At 40.2% G+C, this 17,621-nt stretch overlaps 1 protein-coding gene and 1 non-coding gene across 7 annotated transcripts in view; both read left to right on the forward strand.

Annotated features, from left to right (window-relative positions):
* The first annotated feature begins 1,834 nt into the window (after nt 1–1,834).
* The window catches only part of PIK3CB (phosphatidylinositol-4,5-bisphosphate 3-kinase catalytic subunit beta), a 185,498-nt gene continuing 169,711 nt past the window's right edge, over nt 1,835–17,621 (forward strand). For 3 of the 6 annotated variants that reach the window (XM_053221390.1, XM_053221391.1, XM_027061739.2), the window contains exon 1: nt 1,835–1,976. The gene's annotated coding sequence lies outside the window, so the exon portion shown is untranslated. Of the gene's footprint in view, nt 1,977–2,049; nt 2,205–2,228; nt 2,369–2,401; nt 2,580–17,621 lie in introns of those variants that run through there. The other 3 variants (XM_027061737.2, XM_027061738.2, XM_053221389.1) reach the window with 3 other exon arrangements.
* On the forward strand, nt 10,592–10,695 carry LOC113600034 (small nucleolar RNA U13). The gene has a single exon (XR_003421013.1). It is a non-coding gene; the product is annotated as a small nucleolar RNA U13 (small nucleolar RNA).

The following is a 17,621-nucleotide window of genomic DNA, read 5'->3' on the forward strand; positions in this document are numbered from 1 at the left end:
GTTTATTTATTTTGAAAGCAAGGGCGGGGGGGTGGGGTGCAGAGTGAGAGAGAAGGAGAGAGAGAATCCCAAACAGCCTCTGTACTGTCAGCAAAGAGCTGGATGCAGGGCTCAACATAACAAACTGTGAGATCGTGACCTGAGCTGAAACCAAGAGATAGACATTTAACCAACTGAGCCATCAAGGTGCCCCTGTCTGCCATACATTTTGTTGTTTTATTCCATTTTTCTTTAATTTGTCTTGTCATTGTGATGTCATGCAAAACTTTCACAATACTTATGTAGACAATTTTTTTCTTTAATGATTCTGGGCTTCCTGTCTGGCTTAAAATTTCCCCCTCACGAAATAAATGTCATATCGCTATTCTTTTTTTTTTTTTTTTAATTTTTTTTTCAACGTTTTTTATTTATTTTTGGGACAGAGAGAGACAGAGCATGAACGGGGGAGGGGCAGAGAGAGAGGGAGACACAGAATCGGAAACAGGCTCCAGGCTCTGAGCCATCAGCCCAGAGCCCGACGCGGGGCTCAAACTCACGGACCGCGAGATCGTGACCTGGCTGAAGTCGGACGCTTAACCGACTGCGCCACCCAGGCGCCCCATATCACTATTCTTTAAAAAATTCCCTCTAAGTGTTTGTTTCACATATATATACATATATATGTAAAATATTTATTTAAGTAATCTCTACCCCCAAAGTGGGGCTCTAACTCATGACCCCCAGATCAAGAGTTGCATGTTCTTCCAGCTGAACCAGCCAGGCGCCCCTGTTTTGTGTATTTTTATATCTTTAATTCTTCTGGAATTTATTTTTGAATGTGGTATGGTTCTAGCTTTGATGTATTATAAATATTCAATTAAACTAGGATAATTTATCAAACTACTGTTTTACCACTGGCCTGTTTGCCATCTTTGCTTTATAGTAGGTTCTACTTCTAGATTCCATCCTCGGTTACTCAAATATTTGCTTGAGCTATTATAGCAGCGAAAGTTAAAATAACTCTACAATATAGTAGGTTTACAATAAGTTAAGATTTTAGCTTTTCAGTAAGTGAAATTGAAGTGTGCCTCTAAGAAAGGCTATAAAATTTCCTGGTAGAGGTCCAAAGATAACAGGAGATAAGGTAGGCAAAGGGGACTGTGTAAACTATAAGGCACTACATACAAATGTTAGCTGTTACTGTCGCAAAAATGAACACACAGAAAAATAATCTTGGGCTTGGAAGGCTGTACTTCTGCTTTTATGACCATTCATATAGCAGGACTTGAAGAACCAGCTGTGAAGCAGCCAATCTAGCAACTCCATCTCCAGAAGTGGAGTGACAGAAGAAGGGGGAAAAGCGATGGGCTGCGCCCAGTCAACGAGGAGTCAGTTCAAAGTTCCAGAACGGAATTCGGGAGAGGGACTGGGAAGCGAAGGCCAACAAGGAAATCTAGAACAGAGGGGTGTCTCGGGAAGGGGCTACGAAAGCCGGGGCAGGTGGCGGTTCTCTGCTGAAGGCGGCCTGTTGGAGATCCCCAATCCCACTGTCTTCCAGAAGCCACAAAGTGGAGCCGAAACGGCGAGCAGTAGCGTCCCGGGAGGGCAGGGAGGCCGAGAGAACTAGGCGGCAGCACCGCCTTTCCCTCTGCCCTGCCGGGCCAGTCCCGCAGGTCTGGCGGCGGCCGCTGCGGGGCCGGGGATTGGTCCGAGCAGCGCGCGGGGCGGGGCGAAGGCTGCTGGAAGGCCTGCCGGGGACGTGGGCGCGCGCGCGGGCACGGCGGCGGCGCGCGCGTGCTCCGTCGGTCGGTGCGGCGGCGGCGGCGGCAGAGCGGGCCATGGCTGTGGGTGGCGGGCCAGTGTGACGCCGCGCGGGGCAGGCGGGAGGCGACCGGGAGAGGCAGGGATGGGGGTGCCTCAGCGGGACGGTCGCGGTGGCCTGGGCTGCTGACCGCGTAACCGGAGCTAGGAGTCTGCGGCGGCGGAACACCGGGCAGGTGAGAGCGGCGGCGCGGGACCCGGATGCGGCGCAGCCGAGTGGCGGCGCGGTCGCGGCGGCGGGTGAGGTGCCCCCGCGCGGGCGGGCGGCGCGCTTTAGCCCGCCACAGCCTGCGGCGCCGGCGAGTTGTGTACCCGCGGCGCGCTTCCTGCGGTCGCGGAGGATACCCGCCCGCCGGCCTGCGGGGGCGCTTCGCTCGACTGCGGCCCTCCCGGGGCTCTCTTAGGTGAGCGGCGCTTCCTGGCCACCGGGCGGCCGAGACGCGACCGGTAGCCCCCGGCCGCTGGCGCTTTTGGTGGCGTTCCTGAAGGGCCCTCTCTGGAGAGGCGGCGCCCTCGCCCTGTCTCTCCTCCGCCTTTGCGGACGTCCCCGCGGCTTCTCCACCCTCAGGTGCCTTTTTGTGTAGAAGTGCATTTTAGGGGCGGGGATCCTGGGCTGTTGGGGTACGGTCGTGTTTTCAAATTCCACCGCCTCCACTGACCAGCCCTGGGACCTTGGGCCCAAGTGTCCCGATTTGTTAATGGGAATAATAATACGTACTTCACAGGGTTGTTTTGAGGATAGGACCGGATGATGTGCATGACCGATCAGCCAGAGCTCGGTAAGTGGTAAGCTCTTAGGAGCAACCCTGGTGCAGCATCTTTTCTCGTTAGCCATTGCTGATTCCAGGCTGCGGGTGTACGTTTGGGGGCACATTTATTTACAGACTGCTCTGGTGTTGCAGTAACCTCCACTGAAATTGCCTAATATTGGAGACTGTTCTCTTACAGTGGCCAAAATAGAATCGTCTATTTCCCATACTAGAATCTTGTAGTCTCTTTCTTGCTAAGGCTTACTTGGGCTACCTGTCTCAGGTGCTGAGTGGCAATTGTTGAAATAAGACCGAAAGAATTTTAGGATTCGCTTAGGATGGAAAATGGTGGGACACACAAACTGGAAGTGCTTTGCAGTTTAAATAAACTTAAGTCACACTTAACTGTCACTTGTTACAGAGTATAAACACACGAGGAATATGGAAACAGACTCATTTTTCTGCGTTGCTACATCCGAAGGGAGTGACAAGTGCTTTTGTAAACATCATTGTGGGTAGTGTTAGTGTCTGGTGAAGTCATCATAATTAAATTAGATGAGTACTTACTTTGAAGCACCGAGTGAATGTTTGGAAATGTGATTCCTAATAAAATCATCTCCGAGTCAGTATTCTCAGCAGTTCATTAATCATTTGGGGATTTTTATGCAACGCTGTAAGGTTTTTATGGTAAAAGCAGAACTGTTTAAGTCATGATAATGTAGCATAAGACAGTGGTCAGGATAAAGATCTTAGTTTCAGAAGGCAAGTGTAGAAACAAGTAATAATCATAAGCTTTAAAAATGAAAATTGTATTCACTAAAGCAAAAATGACTAACAACAAAAAAACTTTGTTTTACACCCCCTGATTCATACTCTGATGAGGATCTTTGACCTTCAGGGTGTTTTTTAGAAGTGTAGAAAATTGAGTTGTCTTTTAATTTATTGCCATTTTGCACCTCTTGACTGTGTTTTCTACTTTGTAAAGAGACTCATCCACAGAGACTTTGATTCAACGTATTTTTGAATGTGAACAAAATACACAGAAAAAAAATTAAAATTAGGCCTTGTAATCTAAGATACGTTCTTCCTAAATTGTGATTTTTCCTCTTGTCTCACTTTAGATTGGTGAACCTGACAGTAGAAGCACTACTATGCTAGCTGCTGAAAAGGCTAGGGGTCAGAAGTCCCATCTTGCTTCGTTCTAGGCCTGGACTTGGGTCCCTAATAGCTGGGGCTTTGGGGATGTCACTCAGTCTTTTTGGTTTTGCCTTAGTCTTTTTATTTATAGAGTTTGAGTGGGTGTGTGTCACAAGGTTTGGGAGGGTGGTGATGGACTAGTGAATCACATTATATAGAAGAACCTTCCAGGATACTGCACTTTTATGGTTTCCTTCTCTTCACTCCCTTTCTCTCCTTTTGTTGATTTTTCCTTCTCCCTGAATTCAAAACATCCTAATGCCTTAGCGCTTCCAAGCCATTCCCTCAACTTAAAAAAAAACTTTTTTTAAAGTAAGATCTGTGCCCAATGCAGGGTTTGAACTCACAACCCCAAGATCAGGAGTCACATGCTCTGCTGCCTAAGCCAGCCCAGTGCCCCTATCCCCTCTACTTTTTTCTTTTCTTAAAAAATTTTTTTTGAGTGTAGTTAACACACGGTGTTACATTAATTTCAGGTATACCACATAGTGATTCAACAAGTGTATACATTACATAATGCTGTGCTCACCACAAGTGTGGCTACCATCTGTTGCCATACAATACTATTACAATATCACTATGTTCCCTCTACTTTTTTTCTACCTGTGCTCTCTCCAGGTGATCTCATCATGTCCACTGTCCATGTGCTGTTGATGTTCAGATTTTTTAAAAGGTTTATTTATTTTGAGACAGCGAGCAAGAGTGTGGTGAGGGGAGTGGGAGAGACAGAATCCCAAGCAGGTTCCGTGCTATCAGAGCAGAGCCTGATGTGGGGTTTGATCTCACAAACTGTGAGATTGTGATCTGAGCTGAAATCAAGAGTTGGACTCTCAACTGACTAGCCACCCAGGTGCCCGACGCTCAGATTTTTATCTTCAGTCCTGAACTTTAGATTTCTTTTACTGCCTTTGTGGTATCTTCACTCCATTTGCCTTTAGGCATCCAAAACTGAACATGTTCAGAGTGGAGCTCTTGATTTGTTTCTCAGCCTTTTCCTTCCTCAGCACCCCTCTGCCCTCCTCCTCCACCCCCGTTAAGTGAAAAATCTGGTGGTCATTCTTAATTCATCCCTTTGCCTCACTGCGCCTCCATTCCCCACATAATCAGTCCTTCAGCAAACCCTGTCAATTTTACCTCCAAAATACGTTTCAGGTATATTTACTTCTTTGTTTTTACTGCCACGAACCCATTTCTTCTTGGGCAGTAGCTTCTTACCTGGTCTCTTGCCTCTGGTCTTGCTTTCCTGTTTCAAATAGTGATCAGAGTGATCTTTACTCACTTTCCTGCTTCAGTGGCTTGTTACACTAAGAAGTAAATCCATACTCTTTACTTGCATTTTCTGCTATTATCTTGCTTATTTACTTATTTATTTGTTATGGCTTTTTTCCCCTTCGGCATACTCTAAACTCTCTGAGGGCCAGGATCTTGTCTGTCTTCTATATTGGTATTCTTGGTAACCAGAACAGTGCCTAAAACATTTAATTAATGTTGAATGAATGAATGTGTGAATGAAATAAGTCAGTCTTTTGATTATAAGTTCAACATGTGTTGAACAAACTTATTCTTTTTGGTCCCCGATTTGTGCAAATAAGGAAGTAATCAGAGGGCCTAGAGGTATTCTGTTAGGCATCCTTATTCCTCAGTCTTGGTTAAGGGGTGCTGTACCTCCTGAAGAGGCTAGACATTAAGCCACTAATAACAACAAATGTGATTTTTATTCATTGTGTACTGGTTCATTAGTATTTTTGTAAATAAGGAACCAAACAAGTTTTCCAGGCTTGTGTTGTTCTTTTGAGACGTTGAATTTTGGTCTTGACTGGAGGGGATTGGTTCTAGAATGTGGTACTTTCATTTAGTATTGCATACCAAATCCGATAGGGTAGCAGTTGGAATGTTTGCAGAGAGCAGGTGTGTTTATTTCAATTACACTATTTAAAAAAACAAAAACAAAAACGGAGACCCCTGCTCCTCTGTGTGTGTGTGTGTGTGTGTGTGTGTGTGTGTGTGTGTGTATGTGTATGTGTGTATCCATCCTCTCAACCATTTGATTTGGAATTATCATGTCTTGGGGATAAATTCTTACCATTTGGTTTCTTTCTTTCTTTTTTTTCAGGATTTTATTTTTAAAGCATGGGATTCTGTCTCTCCCTCTCTCTCTGCCTTTCCCCCACTTGAACTCTCTTATTCAAAAGAAATAAAATATTAAAAAAGAGTGTATAATTCCATTGTCAAAGTAGAAATAGAGAAAAAATATGTTGGAGGAGAAAAGCTTAGATTAGAAGAATAATACTGACTTAACATTTAGTGAAAGAGAAGAAGAAAAGGAAGATAGGTGAGAATATCATCAGTTTTTTTTGGCTGGCGTGAGACAACTTCCCTTATCACTCCTCTTACCTCTCACTGCCCTCCCCAGATTTTGTCACTTGGATTTTTTCCCTCTCCTCACTCTTCATTCCCTGAGTGGTATGGGCTCTTTTTCTAAGGAGTACCTGTGAGCCTTCAGTAGTTTAATGTCTGCTGCTGTAATGCTTTGTGAGAGGAAACTGTCCTTTTCTTGAAGAGGCCTTTCTTCTCCTAGTCAAGGTCTGTCTGCCTACATTTTCTAGCCACTGGGTCCAGCTTTCTCTTTAGACTGGCTCCAAACTGGTGCACTTCCTTTTTAAGTTGTTGTTCTACCATAGATTCCATAGTAGCCTTTATGTTATCTCCAGGTTAAATAGTTGTGAGTCACAAGCTTCTAGTTGAGAGACAGAAAAATGAAAGGGATTAGATGTGTGGTTGGGTGTGTATAGTGTGTTTGTTCTAGTTGCTCTGATAATGCAGATTGTGTCTCTAATTTAGACCTTTCTTTTTCAATAGACTTGTTTATTATTATTCATTAAATAAAAACTTTATATAAATTTCATATAAATATATAATTTTTGTATATGATGTACAGTAAATATATAATACACTTAAAAAAATTTTTTTTAACGTTTATTTATTTTTGAGACAGAGAGAGACAGAGCATGAACGGGGGAGGGGCAGAGAGAGAGGGAGACACAGAATCTGAAGCAGGCTCCAGGCTCTGAGCCATCAGCCCAGAGCCCAACGCGGGGCCCGAACTCACGGACCGTGAGATCGTGACCTGAGCCGAAGTCGGACGCTTAACCGACTGAGCCACCCAGGCGCCCCTATAATACACTTTTAGATAAATATTTTTTTTTTAATTTTTTTTTCAACATTTATTTATTTTTGGGACAGAGAGAGACAGAGCATGAACGGGGGAGGGGCAGAGAGAGAGGGAGACACAGAATCGGAAACAGGCTCCAGGCTCTGAGCCATCAGCCCAGAGCCTGACGCAGGGCTTGAACTCACGGACCACGAGATCGTGACCTGGCTGAAGTTGGACGCTTAACCGACTGCGCCACCCAGGCGCCCCTAGATAAATATTTTTAAATATTAAAATTAGTTATTATTATATTATCCACAATCAGCATGGAGGCAGACATGGAGCTGGATCCCAGGACCCTAGGATCATGACCTGAGCCAAAATCAAGAGTCGGACACTCAACTGACTGAGCCACTCAGGTGCCCCTATTTTTTTTAGATGACCAAAGAGATTTTGATAAAAAGACATTTCTAAAAGAGGATGACATTGAATTTAAAAAATTTTATATACGGTAAAACTCTAATTTTTAAAATTAATTGAAAATGTTTTCAGTACAGTTAATGTACAGTGTATTAGTTTTAGGTGTACGGTGTAAATGATTCAACAATTGTATTCATTACTCAGTGCTCATTGTGATACGTATAATCTTTATTGCCTATCACCTAATTTCACCCATCTCCCACCCACCGCTCCTCTGGCGACCATCAGTTTGTTCTCTGTAGTTAAGTCTGTTTCTTTGGTTTGTCAAAACTTAATTTTTTTTCATATACAGTCCTGAGGGTTTTTTTTTTATTATTAAATGTTTATTTATTTATTTTGAGGGAGAGAGAGTATGAGCCAGGGAGGAGCAGGGAGAGAGGGAGAGAGAGAATCCCAAGCAGGCTCCATGTTGTCAGCGCAGAGCTTAACATGGGGTTCAAATCTCACAAACCCTGAAATCGTGACCTGAGCCAAAATCAAGAGTCAGATGCTTAACCGACTGAGCCACTCAGGCGCTCCCCTCCTGAGTTTTAACACATGCATAGATTTTTGTAATTATAGCCACCACTAACAGTATACAGAACAATTCCAACACCTCAAATAATTCCCTTGTGTTACTCCTTTGTAGTCCTCTCCCTTCTCATTCTGAGCACTTGGATTCATTTTGTTTATTTATAAAAATATTTATTCATTTTTGAGAGAGAGAGAGAGACAGAGGGTGAGTTGGGGAGAGGCAGAAAGAGAGGGAAACACAGAATTCGAAGCAGGCTCTGAAGCAAGCTCCAGGCTCTGAGCTGTCAGCGTGAAGCCTGACCCAGGTCTCAAACCCATGAACCATGAGATCATGACCTGAGCCGAAGTCAGATGCTTAACTGAGCCACCCAGGCGCCCTTATTTGTGTTTTAAAGAGAAAATTTTTCATGGCTAGAATATATTAGAACTAGAATGAGTGGATAACTGATCACCCTAATTGTTGGTTTTCTTTTGGAAATATAAATGAGATAATTCCAGTCTTCAACATGCAATAAACTAATTATCCTTGTAGATGAAGGAATGTTTATAAAGGCTTTAAATTAAAAAATTACTGTATAACTTCTGAAAACTGTCAAGTGAGGTGAATCCCATAATGTCAGTTTATATAAAGGACCATCTAAGAGAATTTGGAGGCTAAGTCTGTGATAATAATGGATTCATCTCTCTGGTAAATCTAGACTTCCCATTTACTCCTCTTGCAGGGTTAGCTAAAGATTAATTTTGCCAAGGATTATGTTATGAAGTCTCAGTTTTTCTTCCTAACTTCTCTCTAGCATTGTCACTTTCTGCTAGCCTATTTTTTCCTAGCACTTAAAGTTGTTTTTAGCCGTTCAACTTTCCTAGGGATTGAAGGGAGGATATGCTATCTGTATAACTATGGTGTGTTGCAAATGTAGCTTTCATTTATCTTGTATATATTAGTTTCAACCTAAAGCAGTTAATAATGTAGAAACTTCATTTCCTTACAAAATTCACAAATCCTTACCCTGAATCCTGGCTTCAGGATCTGTTTTCCCCCACCTCTTCGCCAAGAATGCATACCTCCTCATTTCCTGCAGTATTTAAAGCAGTTCGCTTGAGGTTATTATCATTGCCCTTTTAACTGGGTGTATTTACTGCTGGACCTTCCCCTCTGTTGTGGTATTGCTAGAGCCAGGTCTGCAACTCACAGTCTTTTGGTGCAAGCTAGGAAGAACTGACATGCTTGTTCCTGACTCTAGCCTGTCCTCCCCTGGTGCTGGAATCACTTGGGAGACCACCAGGCAAATGCTTACTTGTCTTCAGGGGAAATGCGATCCTGATTATCCATGCCTTCAGGAGAAGGATTATGTGGATTAAAAGAAATCCATGAGTAATCCAGAAGCTTTATTTAAACTGCAGTTTAACCACATTCCTGACGATAGTTTTTCCTTGCATTTCTAATAACTGTAATATTTACTAATTTCGTATCTATCTCCTACCATATAGAAGTATTGGCAATTGTGAAGTAGGGAAAGGATGGGAGGGGTCAAAGGAATTAGATAATGAACAGGCTTTGCCCTACATAATTTGGTGTTGACTGGGTGGTTTAACCACAGTGCTTACTAGACCTCGGAAGACCTGAATTCCATGAATTCCTTACCTGCTGAGCCACTGGAAGAAATTTGAGGTGACTGTCAACAAAAGGGCAAACTCCATTTTGAGACATTTGCTCCTTACTAGTTTAAATGATTGAGCTTTCATGATTTAAGTAATGAGTACTTCAGACCATCAGAATTATAAGTTTAATGCAATTTGAAGTTTTCTTTAATGTTTATTTAAAAATTTAACTTTTCAACAATTTTCAGAGGAATTAAACTGAAAAACTGCAGTTTGAAATAGAGATTGTCTCTCTCTCTCTCTTTTTTTTTTTTTTGGAGTTTATTTTGAGAGAGAGAGAGCTTGGGCAAGAGCAGGGGAGGGGCAGAGAGAGAGGGAGAAAGAGAATTCCAAGCAGGCTCCCCACACTCAGTGCGGAGCCTGATACAGGGCTTAGAGTCAACAAACCATGAGATCATGACCTGAGCCGAAACTAAGAGTGGGATGCTTAACGGACTGAGCCATCCAGGCACCCCGAGATGCTCAGTTTTTGTAGCCAGACCACTTACTACTACCTCTGACAAGTTACTTACACAGTAATTAATTTCTATTAAAAAAATTTTTTTTTTAACATTTATTTATTTTTGAGACAGAGACAGAGCATGAACGGGGGAGGGTCAGAGAGAGGGAGACACAGAATCTGAAACAGGCTCCAGGCTCTGAGCTGTCAGCACAGAGCCCGACGCGGGGCTCGAACTCACGGAGTGCGAGATCATGACCTGAGGTGAAGTCAGCCGCTTAACCAACTGAGCCACCCAGGCGCCCCTAATTTCTATTAAACTGTTGAAATATGGTCAGTTAAAATTGTGTATTTTTTTTTTTTTTTTGGTGCAAAAATGTGTTATTAAAGCATGAAGACGGGGCCCATGGGCAGATAATAGCTGCCTAAAATTTTGTACTCTTGAACTACCAATTTAGTGTAGGTCTTGTATTTATATACTAATAAAAGCAGTGTTTATAAATCATTACAAATTGCTGCTGTTATGTTATCTGAACAAAAATTATAATTTGTTAGCTAAAACTTACCTCTTCAGTTGTATATTTTAAAAAAGTTAGGTTTCTGATCCTCTTGTAGTTCATAAGCGTGATGATTGGGTGTTCATGTTGTTGTGTGATATGTGCCTCCCTTAAACCTTGTTACGACATTGGCACATTGCCCATCTGACATAGGGAAAAAAAAAAGGTTCCATATTTATCAGCTAGATACATATATATATGTGTGTGTGTATATGTGTGTGTGTGTGTGTGTGTGTGTGTGTATATATTATTCCCCTTAATTGAGATTCATTATGGGTGGTTTTTTGGGGGGAGGGGTGTCCTGGGGGACAGCCATCTGGGATTCTCTTAATATGTTTATTTTTTGCTAGAGAGCCTAAGGAAACATCCATAGGAGTAGATAGATGATAGTTGGTTTTGACAAGGTGGTGATCAATTGAAATTATTTTGGGTTTTTTTTTTGGTGGTTAGGAAACTTTCACATTTTCATTGAAAATCATTGGTTGTCTTAAGTCTTAGTATACTTTACCCACCATTTCATTATTAATATTTTTCTAAGTAATTGGTATTGTTCTGGGTTTTAGGTCCTGATTCTACCTACAAGAAATGTCTACTGTGTGTGTGTGTATGGTAGCTATGTATGCCATATCAACCAGCAGCAATGATTTCATCCTTAACTTGTGAAGAATTTATGATTTCTTTAATTCTGTATATTGTCACCTATTTCCTTTCTTTTTCTCTCTTCCTTTCTTTTCTTTCTTTCTCCTCTTTTCTTTCTTTCTTTCTTTTTTTTTAAAGTAATCTCAAGCTCAACGTGAGGCTCGATTTACAACCTGGAAATCATGTGTCACATGCTTCACCAATTGCTCCAGCCAGGTGCCCCTCCTTTTATTTTATATCATTTTTTTCGTTTAAAGTTGTGGCTGTCAATATAGCCCATTAGAAAAACCGCTCTTTTGCCTCTGAAGGAAGGTTGGCCCAAAGAATGGAAAGAACCTTCTATTTGAATATGTTCAAGTATGTAATACCTTTTGTACCATATGAAATTCGGAAAATAAGGGGAGAAGAAAAAAAAAAGAACTTGCTCTTTGTGCTTACTATATGGGATTAGACTATAATAGTAGTTAACATTTATTGGATGCTTACTTACATGCCATGTTATGCTTAGTGGCCTTCCTAGATTTTATCTTCATAAACTTGTAATGAAGGTAATGATGATATCCTTGCTTAAGAGATAAGGAAACTGAAGCTTTGGGGGATGTTAACATGCCAAGCATCACATAGTTGAGGAAAAGTCAGGTTTCAAACTCAGATCTGACTCTAGAATTTATGTGTATTTTTTTCTCTTTCTTTTCTTTTTTCTTCTCTTCTCTTCTCTTCTCTTCTCTTCTCTTCTCTTCTCTTCTCTTCTCTTCTCTTCCTTTCGATTTTATTTTTAAGTACTCTCTACACCCAACATGAAGCTTAAACTTACAACCCTGAGCAAGAGTGTTTTGCTCCACCGGCTGAGCCAGCCAGGTGCCCCTAGAATTTATATTTTTAACTGATTGCATCATACAGTTCTTTATTTTTTAGGTCCTTCAGAGGAAGGTTAAAAGATACTATATAAGTTTAAAGTGTTGTGTTTTTTTTAGTATAATAATCATCACCTTCATCTTACACTACCTGTGTAGTATTTGGAAACAGGATGCAATTTCTGTTCATTGAACCTTTAACCTTTTTTTTTTAATTGAAGTATTAGTTTCAGGTGTGTATGTGTATGTATATATATATATATATATATATTCAACAATTTAATACATTACTCATTGCTCACCATAAGTATAGTCTCCATCTGTCACCAAGCAATGTTATTACAGTATTATTGATTGTATTCCATATGCTGCATTTTTCACCTCCTTGATTTATAACTAGAAGTTTGTGTCTTTTAATCCATTTATTTTACTTATCCCCCCACTCACCTCTCAACCATTAACTTTCTTTTTCTAACTACTCTTAAATAGCTTGATATAGATATAGCCTAGTTTTATTGTATGAGTTATGAGTTAAAAAATTGGGGCTCCTGGATAGCTCAGTTGGTTAAGCGTCAGACTCTTGATTTCAGCTCAGGTCATGATTGAGCCCTGTGTTGGACTCCCCAGCTGGCAGTGCAGAATCTGCCTAGGATTCTCTCCCTGTTTCTCTGCTCCTCTCCTATTCTTGCTCTCTTGTTTATCTCTCTGAAAATAAATAAATAAACGTTAAAAAAAATAAATTATTTGATGTAGTATGCCTTTGTTTTGAATGTATAAAAAGCTTTGCTTTTGCCTTGGCTTTATAGTTAGAAAGTATGTGGTTTTAGGGGTGCTTAGATGGCTCATTCAGTTGAGCATTGACTCTTGGTTTTGGCTCAGGTCTTGATCCCAAGGTTATGGGATCCAGCCCTGCATTGTGCTCCGTGCTGAGCATAGAGCCTGTGTAAGATATTCTCTCTCTCTCTCTTTTGCCCTCTCCCCGACTTTTCCCCCTCCTCGTGACCTCTTTCTTTCTCTTAAAAAAAAAGAAGAGAAAAAAAAGAAGCCTGTGGTTTTATGCTTTGTTATGTATATGTAGCTAACAAAAATGCTTAATGTATGATCTGGTATTATTAGATGTTCTAGTAAGCGGGTGTAGATCATCTTTACAGAATTTTCAAATACGAAAACTCTGAAGTATTTTTTCCTCTCCTGCCTAGGTAATTTGTTGGGTGCTATATTGAAACATCTTGCTAAACTTGATCCTAAAGTGTTGGGAATAGAGGAGGGTAGACATAAATTTACTTTTGTTTCATGAATTTACTTTTGAATAAATGAACCAATAGATTATAGTTATTAATCCTTTAATTAAAAAAATGAATAGATAAGCATTACATTTGTGCTGTTTGGCCTCCCCCCTCCCCCACATTCACATGAGAAAAGAATGTGAGCATGAACATTATATCTATCATTAATAGTATTCAGACACATAGAAGGGGATGCTCAGTTTGTGAGTTGGAGCCCCTCTTGTTGGCATGGAGCCCACTTTGGATGCTCTGTCCCCCACCTCTCCCTCCCCCACTCAGTTGCGTGTTCTGTCTCAAAAAGGAGTAAACATTTATTAAAAAAAGTTTAAAATTCTGTCACATGGTTGTAATACAATTTAATAGCAAAAGTATTCAACAAAAGCTTAATTAGATAAGATTAAACTTACTTTGCTGTTATGAATAACCTTATAGTGAACATCTTTGAACTGAATCTTTGGATACAATCATTAAATCTTAGGTATGACACATGAAGACTTGGAATTGCGTTTGAATATCACATTTCCTCTTTTTATTTTTTTTTATTATTTTTTTAATTTCCTTTTTTTAAATTATATAAATTGCAGAGGTTGGAATTATATAGGGAAAGGGAAACTAATGTATATTGCATCGTGAATGGTAGATAGTCCTAATCTACACAGTGTGCATAGCTCTTTAGCAATCTGCACAGAAGTATTCTAAAACCAATCATTTTCCTTTCATCTATTTCTGTACTCAGTGGACTTGTTCGGTTTTTATTCGGTGTCTCAGCCATTAGGTGTATATGAAAAAGTTCTTTACTTTTTTCTATATAAGCATTTTATCTGTTCTCATTTAATTTTGCTATTTATTTTTTTAAAGATGTCATTTTTTAATGTAATCTCTACACTCAGTGTGGGGCTTGAACTCATGACCCCTAGATCAAGTGTTGCATGCTCTTCCAACTGAGCCAGCCAGGTCCCCCTCTAAATTTATTTAATTTTAATTGAAGTACAGTTGGACATATTAGTTTCGTGTGTACAACATAGTAATTCAACAATTATATACATTATGAAATGCTCACCAAGATAAGTGTAGTTACCATATAACACTGTACAGAGTTATTACAATATTAATTTTAACTCCAGTGTGGTTATCATACAGTATCGTACTAGCTCCAGGTATAGAGCTATTACAGTATTAATGACTGTATTCCCTATGCTGTGCTTTTCATCCTGTGACTTTTTTTTTTTTAATAACTGGAGGTTTGTATCAACTTCCTTAACCTATTTTGCCAATCCCCTTTACCTATCTCACCTATCCCCCAACCTCTACCCTCTGGCAATCCTTAGTTCTGTGTATTTATGAGGAGTCTGTTGCTCTTTCTTTTGTTGTTGTTTTGTTTTTTAGACTTCACATATAAATGAAACCATACGGTATTTGTCTTCCTCTGACTTATTTCACTTAACATAACAACCTCTAGGTCAATCCACATTGTCATGAATGGCAAAATTTCATTTTTTAATGGTTGAGTAATCTTCCATTTTGTATATATACTATATCTTTATCCATTCATCTATATCAGTGGGCATTTAGGTTGCTTCCATACCTTTGCTATTATAAATGCTGTAGTAAACATGGGGTGCATATAGCAGTTTTGTTTTCTTTGGGTAAATACTCAGAAGTGGAATTACTGGATTGTATGGTATTTCTATTTTTAGTCTTTGGAGGACCCTCCATAGTGTTTTCTGCAGTGGCTGTACTAATTTACATTCCCACTGACAGTCCACGAGGGTTCCCTTTTCTTCACATCCTTACCAACACTTACTATTTTTTATGTTTTTGATACTAGCCATTCTGATTAGTGAGATTGTGGTTTTGATTTGCATTTCCAGATGATTAGTGATGTTGAGCGTCTTTTCATAATGTCTATTGGCTGTCTGTATGTTTTTGGAAGCATGTCTATTCCGGTTCTCTGCCCAATTTTTAGAAAATTTTATTTATTAACTGAACATTTAAGATTTTATTTATTTTTATTTTTTTAAGACTTATTTTTTATTTTTGACAGAGAGACAGAGTGTGAGTGGGGGAGGGGCAGAGACAGGGAGACACAGAATCTGAAGCAGGCTTCAGGCTCTGAGCTGTCAGCACAGAGCCTGATGTGGGGCTCGAACTCATTAGCCTCAAGATCATGACCTGAGCTGAAGTTGGACACTTAACCAACTGAGCTACCCAGGCGCCCCAAGATTTAAGTAATCTCTACACCTAAAAAGTGGAACTTGAACTCACAACCCCAAGACTAAGAGTCACATGCTCTACCAACTGAGTCAGCCAACTACCTCTCTCTGCCCATTCTTTAATCAGATTGTTTTTTGGTGTTGAGTTGTAAAAGTTCTTTATATATACATATTTTTAAATTTTTAGTTTTCAAAAAAAATTTTTTTTTTAAATGTTTATTTTTGGGAGAGAGAATGAGACAGAGCAAGAGCAGGGGAGGGTCAGAGAGAGAGGGAGACACAGAACCCAAAGCAGGCTCCAGGCTCTGAGCTGTCAGCACAGAGCTTGACGTGGGGCTCGAACTCACGAACTGTGAGATCATGACCTGAGCTGAAGTCAGATGTTCAACCGACTGAGCCATCCAGGTGCCCCTCAAACAATTTTTTAAGTAAGCTCTACACCCAACGTGGAGCTTGAACTCATGACCCAAGATCAAGAGTCACATGCTTCACTGACTGAGCCAGTCAGGAGCCCCATGTTCTTTATATATTTTGGCTATTAACCCCTTATCAGATATATCATTTGCAGGTATCTTCTCCCATTCTTTAGGTTGCCCTTTTTGTTTTGTTGATGGTTTCTTTTGCTGTGCAAAAGCTTTTTAGTTTGATGTAGTCCCAATGGTTTATTTTTGCTTTTGTTTTCCTTGCCTGGGGAGACAGATCCAGAAAAATATTGCCAAGGCTGATGTCCAAGAGATTACTACTTAAGTTTAGTTTTATGGTTTCAGGTCACACATTTAGCTCCTTAATCCATTTTGAGTTTATTTTTTGTGTATGGTGTAAGAAAGTGGTTTGGTTTCATTCTTTTGCATGTAGCTGTCCAGTTTTCCCAGCACCATTCATTGAAGAGACCGTCTTTTCCCCATTGTATATTTTGCCTTCTTTGATGTAGATTAATTAATTGAGCAGGTAAGTATGGGTTTATTTCTGGCTTTTTGTTTTATTCCATTGATGTATATATGTCTGTTTTTGTGCCAGTACCATGCTGTTTTGATTACTGTAACTTTGTAGTATAGTTTGAAAACTGGGATTGTGATACCTCCAGCTTTGTTCTTTGTCAAGATTGTCTTTGCTATTTGGGTTTTTGTTTTACTTTATAAATGTTAGGATTATTCGTTAGAGTTCTTCAAAAAATACTATTGGTATTTTGATAGGGATTGTGTTGAATCTGTAGAGTGCTGTGGGTAGTATGGACATTTTAACAATATTTTTTCCAGTCTTTGAGCAGGTGTATCTTTCCATTTATTTGTGTCAACTTTGAATTTTTTTCTCAGTGTCTTACAGGTTTTAGAATACAGTTCTTTCACCTCTTTGGTTAAATTTATTCCTATTTAATTATTTAAATTCCAGTTGGTTAACTTAATAGTGTAGTATTGGTTTCAGGAGTAGAATTTAGTGATTCTTATTCCTAGTTATTTTATTCTTTTTGATGCACTTGTAAATGGGATTGTTTCCTGAGTTTTCCTTCTTCTATTTCGTTGGTAGTGTATAAAATGCAGCAGATTTTTATATCTTGATTTGTATCTTGCAACTTCACTGAATTTATCAGTTCTAATAGTTTTTTTTGGTGAAGTCTTTAGGGTTTTCTAAATATCCTATCATGTAATCTGCAAATAATGACAGTTTTACTTCTTCCTTCCCAATTTGGATGCCTTTTATTTCTTTTTTCTTGTCTGATTGCGATTACTAGAACTTCATTCAGTACAATGTTGATTAAAAGTGGTGAGGGGTGCCTAGGTGGCTCAGTCAGTTAGGTTTCTGACTCTTGGTTTTGGCTCAGATCATGATCTCATGGTTCATGGGGTTGAGCCCCATGTTGGGTTCTACATTGACAGCATGGAGTCAGCTTGGGATTCTCTCCCTCTGTCTCCCTCCCTCTTTCCCTCTCTCACCTTCTCCCTCCCGCTCCCTTCATCTCCCTCCCTCTTTCTCTCCTTCCCTCTCTCTCTTACTTTCTCCCACTTGAGTACATGCCTGTGTGTGTGCATACACCCTGGCTGAAAATAAACATTTTTTTGTAAAGTGGTGAGAGTTTTTCTCAATTT

This window comes from Acinonyx jubatus, chromosome C2 (assembly GCF_027475565.1).
Source record: "Acinonyx jubatus isolate Ajub_Pintada_27869175 chromosome C2, VMU_Ajub_asm_v1.0, whole genome shotgun sequence".
NCBI lineage: Eukaryota > Metazoa > Chordata > Mammalia > Carnivora > Felidae > Acinonyx > Acinonyx jubatus.